This window comes from Marmota marmota, unplaced genomic scaffold, assembly GCF_001458135.2.
Source record: "Marmota marmota marmota unplaced genomic scaffold, marMar, whole genome shotgun sequence".
Lineage (NCBI taxonomy): Eukaryota > Metazoa > Chordata > Mammalia > Rodentia > Sciuridae > Marmota > Marmota marmota.
Genome location: NW_025999926.1, coordinates 2,105,085 through 2,113,190, shown reverse-complemented (window position 1 = coordinate 2,113,190; position 8,106 = coordinate 2,105,085). Strand labels below are relative to the sequence as shown.

Genomic DNA, 8,106 nt, shown 5'->3' with positions numbered 1-8,106 from the left:
ATTGAGGTCCCACCTCTGGACAGACCTGAGAGAAGGGGGTGGGGAGGGAAGGAGAGAGAGGGGTTTAAGGATCATCTCCAGCACCTGGAGGAGTTTCCATGCTAACTGAGGACGATTGATTGGGGCAGAGGAGCAGCCCCCACTCTGACTGTCTGCCCAGTCACTCTCCACTGCCCATCAGGCTGAGTGTAGAGGGAGGACCGAGGTTCAAAATGAGAGTAGTTGCTGTACAAAATGAGAACATGGCACATTAAGACTCCTGTCTTCATTAAGTACCTAAATATGTCCTTGAAATATATAAAACACACACACATTAAATGCTCAGCTTTTTATTTATGAAAAGCAAAGAAATTAAATAACTGTGAATAATGTTTAAATGCACGAATGTGTAAATACCATCAGACCCCCATATCTGTAGGTTCCTCGTCTGCAGATTCAACTGACTGTGGATGGGACCTATTGGGAAAAAACATTGTGCCTGTAATTGAACATGCACAGACTTCTCCCCTTGTCATCCTTCCCTAAGTACAGTATAACAGCTATCGACATAGCGTTTATGTTGCACTAAGTATTATAAATACTCTAGAAATGATTTAAAAGACTGAGAATGTGTGCAGGTTCTATGCAAATGCTATGCCATTTTATATTATGGACTTGAACATCCCTAGAGTTTGGAATCTGAGATGGTCCCAGAAATAAATAATGCATTGCGGATATTGAAATATGACTGCATTAAAATATGTGCAGAAAGATATTTCTGATGAGCCTCTAGCTGGAGAATGCTCTAAATCTGAATCCTGAATGCATGAAATACACTTTCATTGAGGGAGAATATTGTCAGAATTATAAATAAGGCCATGAAAAGTTTAAATTTTGATGATGCTTTTAGGAGATTGAGTGATCTGCCATTTTCATTTGGAATTTCACACAGTTATGTTGAATCTTTTTTTTTTTTTTGTACTGGGGATTGAACTCAGGGGCACTAACCACTGAGCAATATCTCCAGCCCTATTTTGTATTTTATTTAGAGACTGGGCCTCACTGAGTTGCTCAGTGTATCATCGTTACTGAGGCTGGCTTTGAACTCGGGATCCTCCTGCCTCATCCTCCCGGGTCACTGGGATTACAGGCATGCACCACCATGCCAGCTGTTGAATTTTTTCTAAGGATCCTTTTGTAAGTAAATCTTGAATGTCAAAACCAGCCATGTATTTATTTTTCTTTTTTTCTAAATTTTATTTTATTTTTTTATTAGCTACACATGACATTACAATCATCTTGGCAATTCATACATTTAAATCATTGGGGTATAATCTCTCATTTTTCTAATTGTACAGATTGCAGAATCACACTGGTCATAGAGTCACCTATATACATACAGCAATCATAATGTCTATTCTATTCTGCTGCCCTTCCTATCCCCACTATTTTTCGAGGAGTGGTCACTCACCTTTAAATGGAAGCAGAAGTCACGAGGTCACATGTATCCATCATAGTATGTGCCTTGGCCTAGAGAACCTGCTATTCATGACACTATACCACCATCTTACACCGCAATCCAACAGTTAAAAGATTCCTTTTTAAATAGTATTCCCAAGTAAGTGATCAAGACCTGTGTGGAGAATGGCAGATAAGAAGAATTAAGATAAACGCACTGAGAGGAAATAGCCCTGGAGTTCAACAGGAAGAATCCAGTCTAGCTATTAAGAGGGGTGTGTTCCTTCCTTTGTTGGAACCCAAGGATAAAGCCAATGGATGTCAGGCTGTGATGAACTGGAATGCAGCCCCTGCTTTGGGTGGTTTCTAGTGCTGCATGTGGCTCCCTGACCCCCTAGATGAGGAGGGGAGACCCAGTTTGCACTCCAAATCCCTGCACAAAACCCCACAACTGAACTTCGTAAATGGCTTGTCCTTATTCACCTGTCTGTATTCACTTGGCTTTCAGTAGGGGCTGAACGGGGTCAGTGGTGGGCCCCTGTGACACCAATACCCAATGCCCATTTCTCTGGCTCACACCGATTCAGTTAGATTCTGCTCCTTTGGGGGTGGGGGCGGTTGGCATATTTTAAAAACAAGAAAATCCTGAGCCTTCCTCGTCCCAACTAGAGTTAGCAGGGCTTCTCTGTGTGGGGTGCCTGAGTTTCAGGTGAAGAAATGCCATTGGTTTCTTGCCAATGGTTTCAAAGAGGAGAGCTCTTGGGTCCCACCCGCGTCGTGGGATTTGCCACTGGCCAGAGCTGCCTCCCGTCCTCCGGCAAGCTACCCAGGGCATCAAAGATTTGACTTCAAACACCCCATCAGAGATCCATGTTCACTGGGACCAAAAGATGGTCCTGCATGTTCAGTTCCAATAGGCAAGTAAAGGGCTTCACTATGGTTGCGATTATGACACCCCTAGGACTGGTTGCCATGGCAACAGAGGGACGGCTCCAAGCCTCTAGCCAGTGGGGAGGGAGATGCCTGGAGACATGGGCGGTATTAATTATTCCACTGCACAACTGGAGACTTGATCTGGGCCTCGTCCACACCCCCTGTCCTTGGTTTCTTGCCACCTAAGGAAGGGTGACATTGGTTGGGGATTTATTGATGGAGGAGAACACCGGCTCAGCCTCACCTCAGCTGGAGGCCTCAGTGATTTGCAGAGATGCCAGGGACTGAAAATCCAGGCTTGAGGTCTGGGCCCCCTGGCTGAGCAGCAGCAGCCAGAGCTGGGGACTAGTTCATGGTCCCTTCCTCCCCCTGCATCTGTGCAGTGCAGGGGCCAGGGAGAGAGGGACGCCTGGACTGCAGGACCCTGTGTCCCCTTTGGGTCCTGGATCTGCCCAGGGTTGGAGGACCCACCTGGCTGGCTTCCTCCTGGAGCCCACTGAGAATGTGTCTTCCTTTAGGACCACACACACAAGGGCAAGGAAAGGAATCAGCCAAGCAATCCAAGAAAGACACATGTCTCAAAGGCTGAATCTGAAGGAGTCAATTTCATGAAATATGGCCAGCTAGTGTTGCAAGCTAGTGGGGGTTAGGGACTTTTTTTTTTTTTTCTCTCTGGCAAAGCCAAAACACACTAGGGAAGAAGTTCTGAAGGAGTAAGGGTGGGGTTAGGGAGAATTTTGCTCCCAGAGGATGTTTGGCGGGGTCTGGAGACACTTTGGGAAGAAGGATGGAGGCCAAGCAGGCTGATAAATGTCCTACAAGCAATAGAATGGCTTCCACAACAAAGAACTCTCTGACCTCAAGTGTCCATGGTGTTGAGGTTGAGAAACCCAGTCCTGGAGCCACCAGCCAGAGGGCTGGTCCTACTTAGTGACTGGGCGGTTTTCCCATGTGGCCAGGCCTCAAGCCAATGGTTTCAAAGAAGAGAGCTCTTGGGTCCCACCCGGGTGGTGGGATTTGCCACTGGCCAGAGCTGCCGCCCGTCCTCCTGCAAGGTACCCAGGCCATTAAAGATTTGACTCCAAACACCACTTCACAGATCCATGTTCACTGGGTCCAGTCTGTACCAGGTGGGTGTGAGGGGCTTCTGTTCTCACTAGAAGCATCCAGTCTAGTGGGAGCCTGAAAATAGTGACTCTCTTAGGAGGAGTCAGAATGGACCATCAGTGGATCAAAGGCCCAGGACTCCATGACTTGGGACAACATGTTAGATCTCAGGATCATTGTGGACCAGGGACTTGGGCAGGGCTTGGCGAGGCAATTCAGGTAGCATGGAGCAGATGAACATGGTGGCATTTGGTTGGTTAATGGGCAATCTGGGCATCTAGGCTATCTTTATTTCCAAGTCTGATAGGTCTGCGGCTGGACTTGACCAAGAATGGAACTCAGGACTTGGATGTAGTCAGTGTCTGAGGGTGACTGACTCCCTCATGGTACTTTAGGGTCCTTTAAGAGGTCCCATGAGAAGAAAGAGAACAGCCACTTCCTAATGCCTTGGCCCAAACTTAGGGGAGGGGACACATAGACTCTCATTTTGATGGGGATGTGTGAAAGGACCAGCACCATCTCCCACTGAGCTCTATCCCAGAGGGATTGTGCAGCATGTTGGGAAAGTTAAGACCCAAGGATGAAGCCAAGAGGGCTTTCTTCTTGTCCCAGGATAACCAAGGCACCAGTGGAACAGTGAGGAGTTAGCAGATCAGAAATCTCCTGCTCATGTACACAGGAGGGCTCAGCTTAGCAGCAGGTAGCTTTCCACGGCCAGGGGGTGCCTCACCTTCCCCTCGTCCCTTCCTAGGCCATCCCACTCCTCATCCCACATGAATGGAGGACTTCCCTGAGTCTACACCACAGCCAGCAAAACAGTGCGGCCCACTCACATTCCCAGCAAATTAGCTCCAGGGCCAAGACCGCGTCTGCCAGGTGTCGACTGGATCCAACCGTTGGGCCCCAGCCCGTGGAGGCTACCCAAGAGCTCATACCCGAGTGTCCATCTCCCGCTCCTGTGCAGTTTCTTTGGCAAACTCCCAGGGACTCTGATGGGCCACAAGGGGAGGCCGGTTTGTTGGAGGCAGGTCTAGGGAGGTGGGGTTTGCTATTACCTTCATTATTTTGGTGTAACTGTAGGTGAGTCAGCTTGTGCCTCCTATTTAACACCCTCCTGGGTTAGACGTGTGTGGCTGAGGCAGGTGCCCGATCACACTGGGTGCCTGGTGCCCATCTCCACCCCTGGGGGCCCTGGAAGCTCCGGAGCTTCCTCCCATCCTCCTCTCACGTCTCCCCCCTCTTCCTCCCTGTGACTCCATGCAGACGCATCTTGGGTGCAAGCACATGTCTGTCATTGAAACCACTATCCATTTGCTGTTCACTGGAGACTGCAGGCAGAGGAAACGGCAGAGAAGTAGACACTCTTTCAGGACTAGCCCCATCTCCCAGAGTCAGCAGAAATGTAGGCGGCGCTGTGGTGCCCGGGGATGGCTGGAACGAAGACATCCCTTCAGGAGAGCTGTCCTTTCACACTGTGATGATGGTAATGACCCCAAGTGCCATGTATGTAGGATATCCATGATACATTTCCGCTATTTAAAAAAACCGCCTCACATTTCCTTTGATAATCACATTTTAGAATAACTCTCTGTGCGTAGTGCAACTTTCAGTCCGGTAACATTTGGTCCAAAAAATTGTGCCCTGTGTAGATCAAAACAAGACAAAAACAAAAACAAAAACGAACGTCCCTTTCCCCACCTTCCCTTGCTCTGTGTCTTAGTACATCTTATATTGCTATAACAAAATTCCCAAGGGTGGGTACTGTATAAAGAAAAGATATTTATTTTGGTACTCTCAGTGGTCAGTCAGAACTGATCACCGAGGGTACCAAAGGCTCAGCAGGACAGTTTGTGCATATGTTAATCTGGATTTTATTTGCAGGTCCCTTCTTGTTAAAAATGCAACAGTACGCAGTATAAAACATTTCTATTACACAACACAATGGCTCATGAGTTGGAGTGGAGGAAGTTCAAGGTCACAGCATCTTCTTGGCTTCTGGTGAGGGCCCCACGTTGCATCTCAACATGGCAGAAAAGCAGAAGGGGAAGTGGGCATATTTCAGAAAGGAGGCATGTTTGCAAGGGAGAGGCTGAGGGGAGGGTGGCTGGAGCCCACTCTCCCAGTAGCTAGTCCAGTCCCTTGAGATCTAACCTGCTCCCCTGCAACCTAATCCAGTCTCAAGAGAACTGACTCTGTGCCTCAGGAAAAAGACATTAATCCATCGTGACCCTGAAGTTCTCATGATCTGGTCATCAGTTAAAGGTCCCACCCGGTCCACCTCCCAATGGGATTGGATTTCAGCATGAGCCCTGGAGGGGACCTTCAGGCCCTAGCACACGGGTAAGCACATGCGGATGGTTCGGAGTACTCAGATGCTAAATGAACAGGCACATTCTGGTTTTGAAACAAACCTATGAGGATCCTTTAGACAATTCAAAACGACCAAGCACAGTGTTGCTTTTTCTTCAGTTTCAATTCATTTTGGAAAGGTAGAGAGCATAATCCCAACACCCTGGACACGTGGTTCCCTGCTGTGCATTTGGGGAATGCTCAGGAATGTTGGTGGAATGCCTTTCCTGCAGGGATCCACCTGCTGGCCCCGAGGAGCAGACTGGTGAGTGTCCACCTGGGTCCCTGCTCATGCTCCCTCTGTGGACCCTGTGCTTGCTCGCTGTGTGGCTTCCTGCAGACTGTGCAGCCTGAGTGTTTCCTGTGTGCACAGGCAGGCTCCCCTCCCCGCAAAGACATCAAGGAAGAGAAAACAGCTCTTTCAATGATCTTAGAAGCCAAACCCTGTCCTGTTGGTTTCACATTTGGCCACAACCTACTTTGTGTTTTCAGAACCGGAGCTTTCTTGGGTGTCAGTGACAAATGATGGTGGCTTGGCAGAAAACTGTGCCCGGGACACTCCTGCCTTATTTCTGTCCCTGTGTCCTCGTGGCAGGTGCAGTATTTACTCAGCTATTTTCTCCCCCAGTGGAAAGTACACCAGAGCCGCCGATTTATTTACTTAAGGGCTACCAAAGAAATGGTGCAGGAAACATCTCGCAGGGTATGTGACCTTGGGTGCTCAGTGTGCCTGTTTCTGTGGTTGCGTGTCCTGCTGAAGAGGAAATCAATGCATCGGGTGCTTCATAAAGTTGGGGGAGTCCCAAACCCACACAGTGGGAGTGGGGCTTGTGCAAGGGCAGGAACTGCTTGGTTGGGGACCACAGTGCCCACTCACCTGAGCATAGGCTTCTTCCAGTCCCCGGTGCGGTGCCATGTGCTCAATGTGGCTCTCCACCGTCTGTCCAGCTCAGAGCCACCCCGGAAAGCTCTGCCCAACTAGGGGAATGCAGGAATGGAAGGAATCTGTCCAGCCCACGGAGGGTGGCTGAGTGGCCAGGCTGCCTTTCAGTGACCCTTTCCCTTGGAATGACCTGCTGTGAGTCTGCAGGGAAGGGCGGTAGCCACAGAGAGGGCCACTTCAGGGATGCACAGGGCCTAGGGACCTTGGCTGATGGGAGGTCTCTTCAAGGTTTCAGGCAGTCTGCGGGGCTGGGACAGCCCTTTTGTCCCCAGGCTTATGGGACAAGGACTTACTGTCCATCGTATGTATGGATTGATGAAGGACGTGTATGTGATATGCCGAGGGCTGGTTGTGCTCAGGAGATGGTGAGCCAACGAGAGGGAGACGGGGAGTTGGTGACTCCGAGTCCTGACAGCACAACCATCTGAACCTTGGGACTGGGGGCTGGGTGTCACTTAGCGTTTTCAGGTGATTCTCAAGCGTCTCCAGGCTTGATGGCTGCTGGGCCCACTCAGTGGATCCAAGCCTCGTGTGGCCCCTTTGATGGAAGACCTTCAGGCCAGGCTCATGGGTGGTCCCTTCTCCATGTCCTTGGGGCCAGGAGAGTTCAGTTCTGAGTGATCACTGAGGGTCCCAAAGGCCCGGCAGGACAGTTTGTGCGTCTGTTAATCTGGATTTTGTTTGCAGGTCCCTTCTTGTTAAAAATGCAACAGTATGCAGTATAATATGCTATCACACAGCATTCCCACTACACAACACAATCCCATACAACACAAGATAGCACAACCCAACCCAACCAGCAGGACTTTGTGCTCTTTGATTCCACCAGGGTGTGTATTGAGCCCAACAAAAGCCCTGTTCTAAGTTTTATCTGGAAAGTCTAAACCCACTGAGGGGTCATGTTAATTGACACTGAAGGAGTTGAGGGAGGATAGAGAGGTGGAGCTCCTGGTTGCAGTAGACTGGCAGGGGCAGTGGGGACAAGGAAAGAAGAGCCCAGGATGGGGACAGACACAGGGATTAATACTCCAGAGTCTCTTGGGGCAGGGTTGTGGCTCAGTGGTAGAGCACTTGCCTAGCATGTGTGAGGCCCTGGGTGCAATTCTCAGCACCGCACATGAATGAATAAAATAAAGGTCCATCCACATCTTAAAAAAAAAAAAATAGTACTCGAAGCACTCAAAGGTCCCTAAAAGTAGCAGGACTTCATGATCTCCTGGAGATTTAGGAAGCTCCACCCCAGGCTCCCCATCCTGGGCCCAAGGTTATCCCCACCCAGGGTTGGGAAGCAGAGGGGGTAGCTACACTGACTGCTCTGACTGACCCCCCCCCCCCAA

The 8,106-nt window shown here is 49.5% G+C and overlaps 1 long non-coding RNA gene across 1 annotated transcript; it reads right to left on the bottom strand.

The window, feature by feature from the left end:
• Positions 1-320: 320 nt before the first annotated feature.
• On the bottom strand, positions 321-7,895 carry LOC125615865. The gene is made up of 3 exons (XR_007346459.1): positions 6,704-7,895; positions 1,451-1,612; positions 321-456 (listed from the first exon to the last, which is right to left on the bottom strand). It is a non-coding gene; the product is annotated as an uncharacterized LOC125615865 (long non-coding RNA).
• Positions 7,896-8,106: the final 211 nt, after the last annotated feature.